Here is a 10249-nt window from a genome sequence, read left to right as displayed (position 1 = left end):
TCAAAAAGAATCAGTCATGGAAGTGATAATAGAACCCAAATTAACACAAATATCCCATATTCATGGGCTTCAGCATATTCAGCTAAGATTACTTCCCAATTTACTATTTCTGCTGTGTTCCCACAATATACTGCTGTATGCACATTCATATGTACTTTTGCACATTCACTTTCCAATGGAAGAAAATGAAGTCCAGAAAGTGAAATGACTTGAATAAAACTATGCCACTAGTTATAGTTATGACTTGGACACTACTTTCTATCAGAGAAGTAATTTACTCATAGGATGCCTTGGGAGTTTTGCTTCTTCCCCCACAAATAAAACAACAAAACACCTCCTATGAGTGTACCATAGTTTTTTGGTTCATGAAGGCATGGTACAAAGTGAGTGTTACATTTGGCAAGTCAACAACTACTACATAGGAGGTTATGTCCAAGGAATAATTATCAAGGAAACAACTTTGGCTAGGCTTGATGATACTCTATGTCATTACAGATGAGTAAGAGGAGGACTCCCCAGGGCTACCGGGTACATGAGATGACCGACATGGAATTCTTGGATTCAAACTCTGGTTATTGTTAGCATTAGGGATATTATTTAGCATATTTAAGGGGCAACTCTACTAGGAAGCAAGGCACTGACTGATTTCATGAGACCTTTCCAGCATCTGGGTCCATCTGGGCAAGGACAGCACAGGAAGCATGAAAAATAGGAGCTCCTAATACCCACTCCCCCTCCTCCCACGAGACTACACTGCCCCCTCTTGATTTGAAGGGTGAAAACTGATTGCAGGTACTTAATACATTGATTGAGAAACGTTACTAATTTTTTAATGAGCCTGAATGTTTTCTTTGTGTCTAGTTCTCATTTTCTCTTTGCATGTTACAGAAAATGCACCCCAGTTCATTCATTCATCCCTTCTGTCTTGCTGCTCCTTGAAAACATTGCCCATTCTGAAATCTGTTTTTAATTATAATAGAAAAGTATAGCTTTCATTGAAAGGAGATAGAATTTCAAATAATTTCGATTTCTTTTTTGAAGTTTATTTATTTGGGGGGGGAGGGCAAAAAAGAAAGGGAGAAAGAGAATCCCAAGTAGGCTCTGTGCTAATAGTGGGACTTGATCTCACCAACGGTGAGATTATGACCTGAGCCCAAATCAAGAGTCAGATGCTTATTCGACTGAGCCACTGAGCACTCCTCAAATCATTTCAATTTCAAACCATTTCAATTTCAATAATTTCAAACAAACGAAAAGCCTGAGGTACTGTATCTCCTGCTAACCGACAACGAAAGAATTACCCACTGTAAGGAAGACTCTATGAAAATGAGAGATTTACCAACAAATAGCCTATCTTTGAGAATCATTCTTGGCACTCAAACAAAGCTCATGATTAACTGATATTATTCATTATAATTAATAGTACTGTAGCGACCACTTCTACCACCATCTTAAAGAAAGGCATCTCCTTTAAAGCCCAAAGAGCAACCAATAGATGACTTCCTAAGAGACGATTTTTAGTACAGAAGGATGGTACCCTAACTGTTAAACACAACACTAAAAAAAAAAAAAAAAAAATCACAAAGCAAAGCAATTCTAAATTAAGCATAATTATTATTTCAGAATAATATTCAGGTGGCGGAGCAACTTTCTAAAAACCGAATCCCCAGAATGTGCCAGAAAACATTACATTAAGCCACCAAATTCAATAATGGTCAAGACATAGTATGGTCGTTTTCTGCCTGAGGGACAGAGATTGGTAGCCTATGCAATGTTTTCAGTTAACTGCTCTGAGGACTGGTTTGACTCATTATTTGAATCATGCCTGAGAACTCCGATGGCTCACATACTAGCTGTGGCAGGAAGGCAGCTCTTATTCTTAGAATTACTGCCTGCAAAGATAAATCCAGTGGGTCCCTCTAAATTATTGACCTAAATTATCTCCTTGACTCTTTGCTGTTCGTTGGCCAGCCTCATCTCCTACTAAATGGTGAGGGCCTTCAGGGCAGGAACGCTGTTATTCATTTTTGCATCCCCCGGTTCCAGCACAGAGGAATGAAGTTAACACGTGACTGATTGGGTGTGGAGCACGGCTCAAAAGTCAATCCTCTTTTGAGACCTTTTTCTTTTATCTGTTCTAGTGTTTGTTCCCATATTTTTGGCATTTTAAAGACTTTTAAAAAATATTTTGACTAAAAGCAACTCAGATTTTGTGGTTCAAATTAGCTCATAACAGACTTATAACATCTTATGAATGATGGTATTGCTAGGTCCCTTTTAACTTATTTTTCTTGTATTTACTATGATACTATAATCAAGATCTCAAAATCACTATAAAATATACTGGATTCTGAAATGCTCATTATGCATACTAAATTTTTACCAAATATTATGGGTGACAGAATGCAAGTTTTTTCAAGCATTTACAGTTGGGATCCACCTACAGACACCTACACCTACAGTCTTCAGAGTCTCCGTATCTCCATATCTCATCCACAGCAATGATTCCAGATGCTTGCTGATTGTTCCATCCCTACCCCACTCAGGCTTTGCTGCTCAACCTCCATCATGGGCAATCACAAATACTACCCCTTTAAGGGAAGTGCTCTAGAGTCCACATCTAATGTCTGTGGAAATCTAGCAACTCCATCAAGAAAAAGCAAACTAAAATGCAAAAAACAAATTCCATCAGGAGGAAGTAAAATAAAAATGCCAAAAATTGGTGGTGGGGGGGAAAGAGCACGAAATACCTCTGCAGATGCCAAAAAGGGGCATTATATTAGGCATACTGCTTTTAGGAGAATTGACCTGGAGTTTACTTGAGTTGCTTACAGTCTAAAGGGAAAGAAAAACAAAAAAATCAATCATCACAATGTAGGATTTGGAGACCACACAGGATTCAAAGACCGTAATCGAGGTTAGAACCGGGCACTCTGGGAGCACAGAGGAGGGTCACCTGACCCTGGCCTGAAAGGGTCAAAGAAGGTTTCACTGAGGAGCAAATCCTGAGCTTCATTCAGAACAAACAAGAGCAGGCCAGAGCCAGAAGGGCGAGGAAGTGCATCCCAGGCAGAAGAAAGACTGTCAGACAAGAGAACTCACATGATTTGGTAGCATCAGGGTCCAGGGTCTGTGGAGGAGCAGTGGAATATAAAGCTGGATCAGGTGGTCGAGGGACAGCTCATCATGAAAACCATGACAAAGAATTTGGGTTTCAGGGTGACTGTGAAGGGGAGTCGTCTGGGAAGTAATTTAACTTGCATTTAAAGAGTAAAGTCAGAATACTAACTTGTTAATTCACAGTGCAAACGAGGGGTGGGGAAATGAGCCAAAGTTCTTGATAAAACATGAAGATTGGCAGGAGCTTATGAGATGGCAGCAACTGAAAGGAGTAGACAGGGATGCATAGTAGTTCAGGAGGGAGTTTTCACCTGGGGAGGCGGGCTGGGGTGGGGGAGCCATGAAGAAGGATCAGCCTGGAGAGTCAAGGGAAAGCTCCACCCCTTCCTTGCCCTGACTCTGAGGCACATAGTAAACAGCCAGCAGTGATTTGTAAGAGCTGTGAGGAAGAGTAAAGACCAGAATTCTGCTAAAGTGAGGAATGCAGGCAACATTCTGGGAAGTCATTTGGGGGACTGATACTCAGTGGGTATGTACCAGTACAACAGGACCAGGATAAGCCACTCTTCCCAGCCTCCAGAGTATTCCCCATCACTTGACCACCCCTAGGTTGCTCCCCACCCAGTGAGCCCAGAAACTAAAGGAGCAGCACTGGGTATAGCAGAAGGCCCCGTGAATTATATGAATCCACATCTGCATGATGGCCATTTTCCTTTCTGCTTGCTTGGGGCCAGCCCACACCATTTTGGTTATCAAATATTCTGATTCTCGCCCAGAGTGTAAGCAGTTTGTGAGGAATGGGGAGGCTGGATTGCCCAGCAGACAGGGCTGAGGAGAAGCAGCACTGAGATGCCTGAAGATGACAGTGGGGAAAGAGACTGCGTATCCAGGAAAGCTAAAGGTAATGGGGTTGGGAGGCTTATTGAGCAGAGCTGGCCTTGGGTGTGAAAGAGCTAAACCACGATGCCATTTGCAGTCTCTGAGAGCTGGCTGAGCTGGGAGAGAAGTGCTGTTAGCCTAGCTGGCTCCTAGTTGGCCAGGTCCCAGAGCCTGGCAAAATTGAAAGCGGAGTTCAATGCCTGGGGAAAGGGTGGGGGTGGGGGTGATTTGTGCTAAATTCTGCTTGGGGTTATTTTAGCATTGAGTTAATTTCATTATGTTCAAATGTAATCTCACATTTAGTAAGTATGCTAACTTGATTAACCAGAGGATTTTATCCCTACCTACTCCATATATTTTTTCTTTATTTCTATTCCGTTGCCCCCTACCTCCGTAGAGACAGGAAGCATGAAACAAAAGCAGTTAATGTTTTTATGCATTTGCTTTGACCCTAAAAGAGTCAGAGGGAATTTATTTTGCAGCCTTAATTTATTGTTTGCTATTTGAAGAGATCTAGCAAGATCAAAGTGAGTTTCAACTATGATCACCCATAAAACTCCACAATCCTACACTGCAACCCTTTCTAGCACAGAACCAAACATGCTTCTGGACCCTTATGAAATGTAGCAAATGTAATTGCCTTTGACAAGCACAGCTGAGCAGTGTACCTAAGAGTATCAGAATATTAGGGGTATGGTAAACCCTATCATAAAAGCTTACCATAAAACTGAGACAAAATCAGTGCGGGCTGAGGGCTTAATTTGGACAGAGTTGGTTTTCCCAGTGGGTAAACTATTAATGACAGGCAGTTAGAAAGAATATTCTAGTTAGTTACCTACAATACAACAATATAGTTGTACCATAGTTAAAAAAAAAAAAAAAAAACAATTCTAGGAACAAAGCTGCTTTTCACTTTGGCTTCATTTTTAGTTCAATTCCCTTCCAGACACTGGCTAGAAAACCCCATATATGAGAAACAACGAGGAGCAAATTCTTTGGTGCTCTAGAATGTTCTTGATAGGCGATATAAGTTTATTGAAAACCACTATTTCCTGCTTTATGTTTCACAGATGAGAATGTTTGCACAGAAACCACCAACCCACGTGGCTCTTACTGCTGGTTTCCCAAATAAGAACTTCTCTCCACAGTCTCCCTTGTCTTGCTTTCTCCGGACTTTCCTGTCCATGGGGGAAAGAACGAGACACCAGGTGCTCTGGGGAGAGCTCTGTGGTTCCTACTGAGAGTTTTCTCCCACCTGTGTCGGCCACAGGAGCACACGGAGGGTCTGAAATCCTATCCAGAGCACATGCCCGCCTGTGGACACAGAGGAACACCTGGCTGACACAAATAGGAAGATACACCTTCACGAAAACAGCAACATTGTTCTCATAGAGCACAGAACCAAATCTTGGGAGAGACCTAACTAAAAGTAGATGTGTGTGCCTCTCATAACGTTTTGTTTTGTTTTGTTTTGTTTTGTTTTGTTTTGCTTTGCTTTGCTTTGCTTTGCTTTGCTTTTAGAAAGGGTTCTGAAAAGGAAGAAAATAACTGCTGTGGTTCAATTTATGAAACCAAGCAATAGGGGGCACCTGGGACAGAACCTAGCATATAAAAAGTCCTCAATAAAGATTTTGACTGATGGTTGCCTCCTCTACCCTATTCAGTAGCCCTCATTTCTATGAGCTCCTTTCCAGTATTACAGCTGTAAATATTGCATTCTGCCATGCAGAAGATATATAATCAGCTTGTTTTCCAAGAAATTTATATTTTTAAGGTTATTTATTTTGAGAGAGAAAGAGCATGAACAGGGAAGGGGGCAGAGGGAGGCAGAGAGAGAATCCCAAGCAAGCTGCACACTCCGCTCAGCATGGAGCCTGGCAGGGGCTCCATCCCATGAGATTGTGACCTGAGCAGAGATCAATAGTCGCTTAATCAGCTGAGCCACCCAGGCGCTCCAACATTGATGTTTTTAAGGTCAACCATCATTTGGATGGGGGGAATTTCCGAATGGTTTATTCACTGATTGACCAACACTCATTCAAGGCTTCTTATGAACAGACACCACATTCATTAAGCTGTGCAGTTGGCAGTGAAGGGAGAAATGCACCTGCCCCCAAGTGTCTGTGGGAGAGACAGACACTTAGAAAATTATGGCCCTATGTGATAGAGGAATACAAACAGTTCCTCAAGATCTCGGTGGAGGCAGAGACTAACTCTGCCCAAGTGGAGTGGGGAAGGAGGTGACCTTTGAGCTGGGGTAAATCCAGGGCAAGAAGGGAGGATGCCATTTCACACAGATTAGGAAAGGCATGAAAAAGTGAGGGCACATATGTGGTGCTCTGGTACCTTGAGAAGGGTAGTGTGACTGGTGCGAAGAACACAGGGAGAAAGGGAGGGGACGTGAAAAGAGAAACAGATGGGGCCAGATTGCAAAGGCCCAAGGAATGGGACTTTATCTTATGCAATAAGCAGTCACTGAAGACTGAGCTCCTTGAGCAAGTGACAGAAGTGGAGAAGGGTCTAATTGTTTGCTCTATGCTCAGCACCACAGCTGGCAAAGTGGATTTGAATTTATAGATAAAGAAGGCTCATTACAGAACCCAATTTTTGTTTTACCATGAGAGCAGTGTGAAGATGAATAGACCGAAAGAAAATGGAGACTGGTCCCTAGACAAATCTGGAGACTGTCACAACGGTCAAATAAAAATAAGAAGCTTACGTATTTGAGAAATTTCAAATTAGAACAAATGCAAGTGAGCATAAACATAGTTATTAAAGTAAAACAGTCTCCCTAGTGTAAACAATGACTACACAGGCTTCAAGATACATTTCGGGTTTTCCATGAAGTGTTTATATCAAAACATCATACCTATTCTGAATCAAAATCTATACTCCTGATTCCATTATGAGTTCAGAGAATATTAAAACAGATTCTGGCAACATTAGCACAATGAAATTACAGTATATGGCACTGCTTGCTTACTTCTTGCAATAATTTACAAACCAGACCAGTTGAGATGTATGGAAAATTTACAGTCACACAAAACTGAGTGATTTCTGGCAGGCACAAGATAAATTTGTAGTTTAGCCAAGAAAATAATTCACATTTCCTATTTACTACTCTAAGGCTCTTCACATTACTTATCCTGCCTTCTTTCCTCTTCCCCCCCCCCTTTTTTTTTTTTTTTTTGGTCTGATAAGTTTTGGAAAAAAGCAAGTGCTTCTCTAGATTCTCTAAATTTAACTAGTTTTTAAAGGACTGGGAAACATTTGGAAACTAACAAAAGCCTTAATACCTGACAGGTGTGTATATGTTCTGTGAGTCTTCTTGGAAAAAGTATTTGACCCATGGGAGGCTTCTATGGTAAAGCTAAGGAATCATTTCAGTAAATATCTTTGAAGAGAACAGTGGAGAGTTGCAAATCAAAGTCATTTTATTTATTTATTTATTTATTTATTTATTTATTTATTTATTTTCTTTTTTGGGGGGGGTTATTTATTTTTGAGATAGAGAGAGACAGACAGAGCATGAGTGGGGGAGGGGCAGAGAGAGAGGGAGACAACAGAATCCAAAGTAGTCTCCAGGCTCTGAGCTGTCAGCACAGAGCCTGACTCAGGGCTTGAACCCACAAACTGTGAGATAATGACCTGAGCCGAAGTCGGACGCTTAACCGACTGAGCGACCCAGGTGCCCCTCAAAGTCATTTTAAAGCAGAGAATGATTCATCTTTGTCCCTGGCTTTCTCTCATTTGAATACTTTTTGTATTTTGTTTAAATAATCTTGCCCCTGATGCATGAATTTCTACCATGTACTACAAAATCTGTGATTTTCTTGTCCTGTGGAGAGACTACTTGAAAAGGAAAAGCACAATGTGCTATTCTTGGCAAGCAAAGAGCTGCTGCTGACTCAGTGGTCATTAAGTCACAACCTTTGGGTTATTGGTCTAGAGGCTGGGAGGCAAGCACTACCATTGCTCTGCTCAGTGAACCCTGGTTGATGACTTAGGCAGGCTGGGTGAAGCCAGCCACCGAGAAGCCCTTTGTAGGTTTGAAATTCTGTTCTCGGTGAGAAACGAAGTGGTATTGACCTCAATAGCCAGTTTCAATGAGCAGAGAGCCAAGTGGCTTAGCCACATAAGGGCGTACGTTAAAAGTGTCTCCTGGGGCACCTGGGTGGCTCAGTCAGTGAAGCATCTGACTCTTGATTTTGGCTCAGGACATGATCTCACTGATCATGAATTTGAGCCCCACATTTATGCTGATAGCGCAAAGCCTGCTTGGGATTCTCTCTCTCTCCCTCTCTGTCCCTCTCCTGCTCACTCTTTCGCACGTTCTCTCTCTCTCTCCCTCAAAATAAATAAACTTTTTAGAAAAAAAGCATTGGGGGGCACCTGGGTGGCGCAGCCAGTTAAGTGTCAACTCTTAACCTTGGCTCAGGTCATGATCTCACAGTTTGTGAGTTTGAGCCCTGCATCGGGCTCCACACTAAGGCTGAACATGGATCCTGCTTAAGATTCACTCCCTCTTCCTCTGCCCCTCTCCCCCACTTGTGCTATCTCTCTCACTCTCTCTCTAAAAAAAAATAAGTAAAGGGGCGCCTGGGTGGCGCAGTCGGTTAAGCGTCCGACTTCAGCCAGGTCACGATCTCGCGGTCCGTGAGTTCGAGCCCCGCGTCGGGCTCTGGGCTGATGGCTCGGAGCCTGGAGCCTGTTTCCGATTCTGTGTCTCCCTCTCTCTCTGCCCCTCCCCCGTTCATGCTCTGTCTCTCTCTGTCCCAAAAATAAATTAAAAATGTAAAAAAAAAAAAAAAAAAAAAATAAGTAAATAAATTAAAAAGTGTCCTGTTCTCTCTATATGTGGCATTGAATCAGGCAATCATGATGAAGTCTTCAAAAAGAGAGCAGGAATAATTGTGACATAATACTCAAAAATGTATATATTTTTAAATATATGATTTGCTTTGAGCTCCATAGCTACCTCCAGAAACTGGATCCACGATGGAAGATTCCATCCACAATCCATCTCTTGGAAGCCAAACACTCAACACTCAGGAAATAATACAAATACAGCCAAATTTAGTGTTTGATCTATTCTGTCCAGATGACTTCCTACAAGAGTGGATCTCAGCAAAGCATAGAAGGAGAGTTCTATTTAGGAGCATTTGGAAATCTTCTTTGGGCCACACTGAGGAATCAAGTGGTTCAATTGTTCTAAACTATAAGGAAAAACTGTACTGGTACTCACAATCTTGCAAACTAACATTTTATTCTTTTTTTAATTATTAAGAAAGTCCTTTCATTTGCATTCACTTTTAGTGGGGTTGGGAGTGGAAGAAATAATACAAAAGGCCAAGTTTTAATTTTGATGAGGAAAACATTTTTTTTCAATGTTCTTCAGAGAACTCGTCATTGTTTCCTGTTCCAAAGTATTTTATTTTATTAACTGTAATAAAACACATTATGTCATACTGTGGTACACGTTTTCATTAGAGGGTCTCAAAGCAAGACAGTGTTTAATTAAGGGCCCAGTCACAGGTTCAGGGAGGTGACTGTGGGCCCAAGCAGGAACAAAGCAAATCTGCCCAATAACTTAGAATATGATGGAAGTTTTGTGTGATGGGAAAGGACTCAGGAAGGAAAGTGGCCATCCTGCTTCCCCCTTAATGAGAACCTTCTCTCTACCCCAGGGGCTGGGCAGAGCTGTTAGCAAGTGAGGTCAGATCCAATCCAAGGTGGAGAGGGAGGAGGGCAGCTGGGGACCTGTGGCTTGGAACAGAGGTAGGGCAAGGAGAGGGAGGTGCCAAGAATGGCTGTGGAGGCCCTGCCTGGGGAAATCCTTGGGGAACACAGGGGACCCTGACTGGCAAAGCTGTTGCCTTTCTGCCCTTCCTGCTCACTTCCCTTCTGTTATCTCCATTCAACAGCCATTTTTAAAAAATTTTTTAATTTTTTTTTTTTTTAACTGAAGCCCTGTTTGATGCCAAGATCTCAGCTAGATGCTGGATTCCAGACAATAAAAGCAGAATAGTTTTCAGGAACCCTGAAGTCATTTCTGAGGAGCAGAGTTCTAGCGACATGAACTTGTTGCTCCTTAAGGCACAGAGCCTGTATTAAGGAAGGTGAGATTTGGGGCCCAGAGATATGAGGTGAGTGAGATGGCTGCCATTGGGGTAAGATAGACTGCAGCCCTTCCCCCTATCCACAGTCTCTTACCCCACCCCCAACCCCAGTGGACCCACTGGGTAGGGCT

This window comes from Neofelis nebulosa, chromosome 5, assembly GCF_028018385.1.
Source record: "Neofelis nebulosa isolate mNeoNeb1 chromosome 5, mNeoNeb1.pri, whole genome shotgun sequence".
Classification (NCBI taxonomy): Eukaryota; Metazoa; Chordata; class Mammalia; order Carnivora; family Felidae; genus Neofelis; species Neofelis nebulosa.
The sequence above is the reverse complement of the archived record's forward strand: the minus strand, read 5'-3'. Positions refer to the sequence as shown.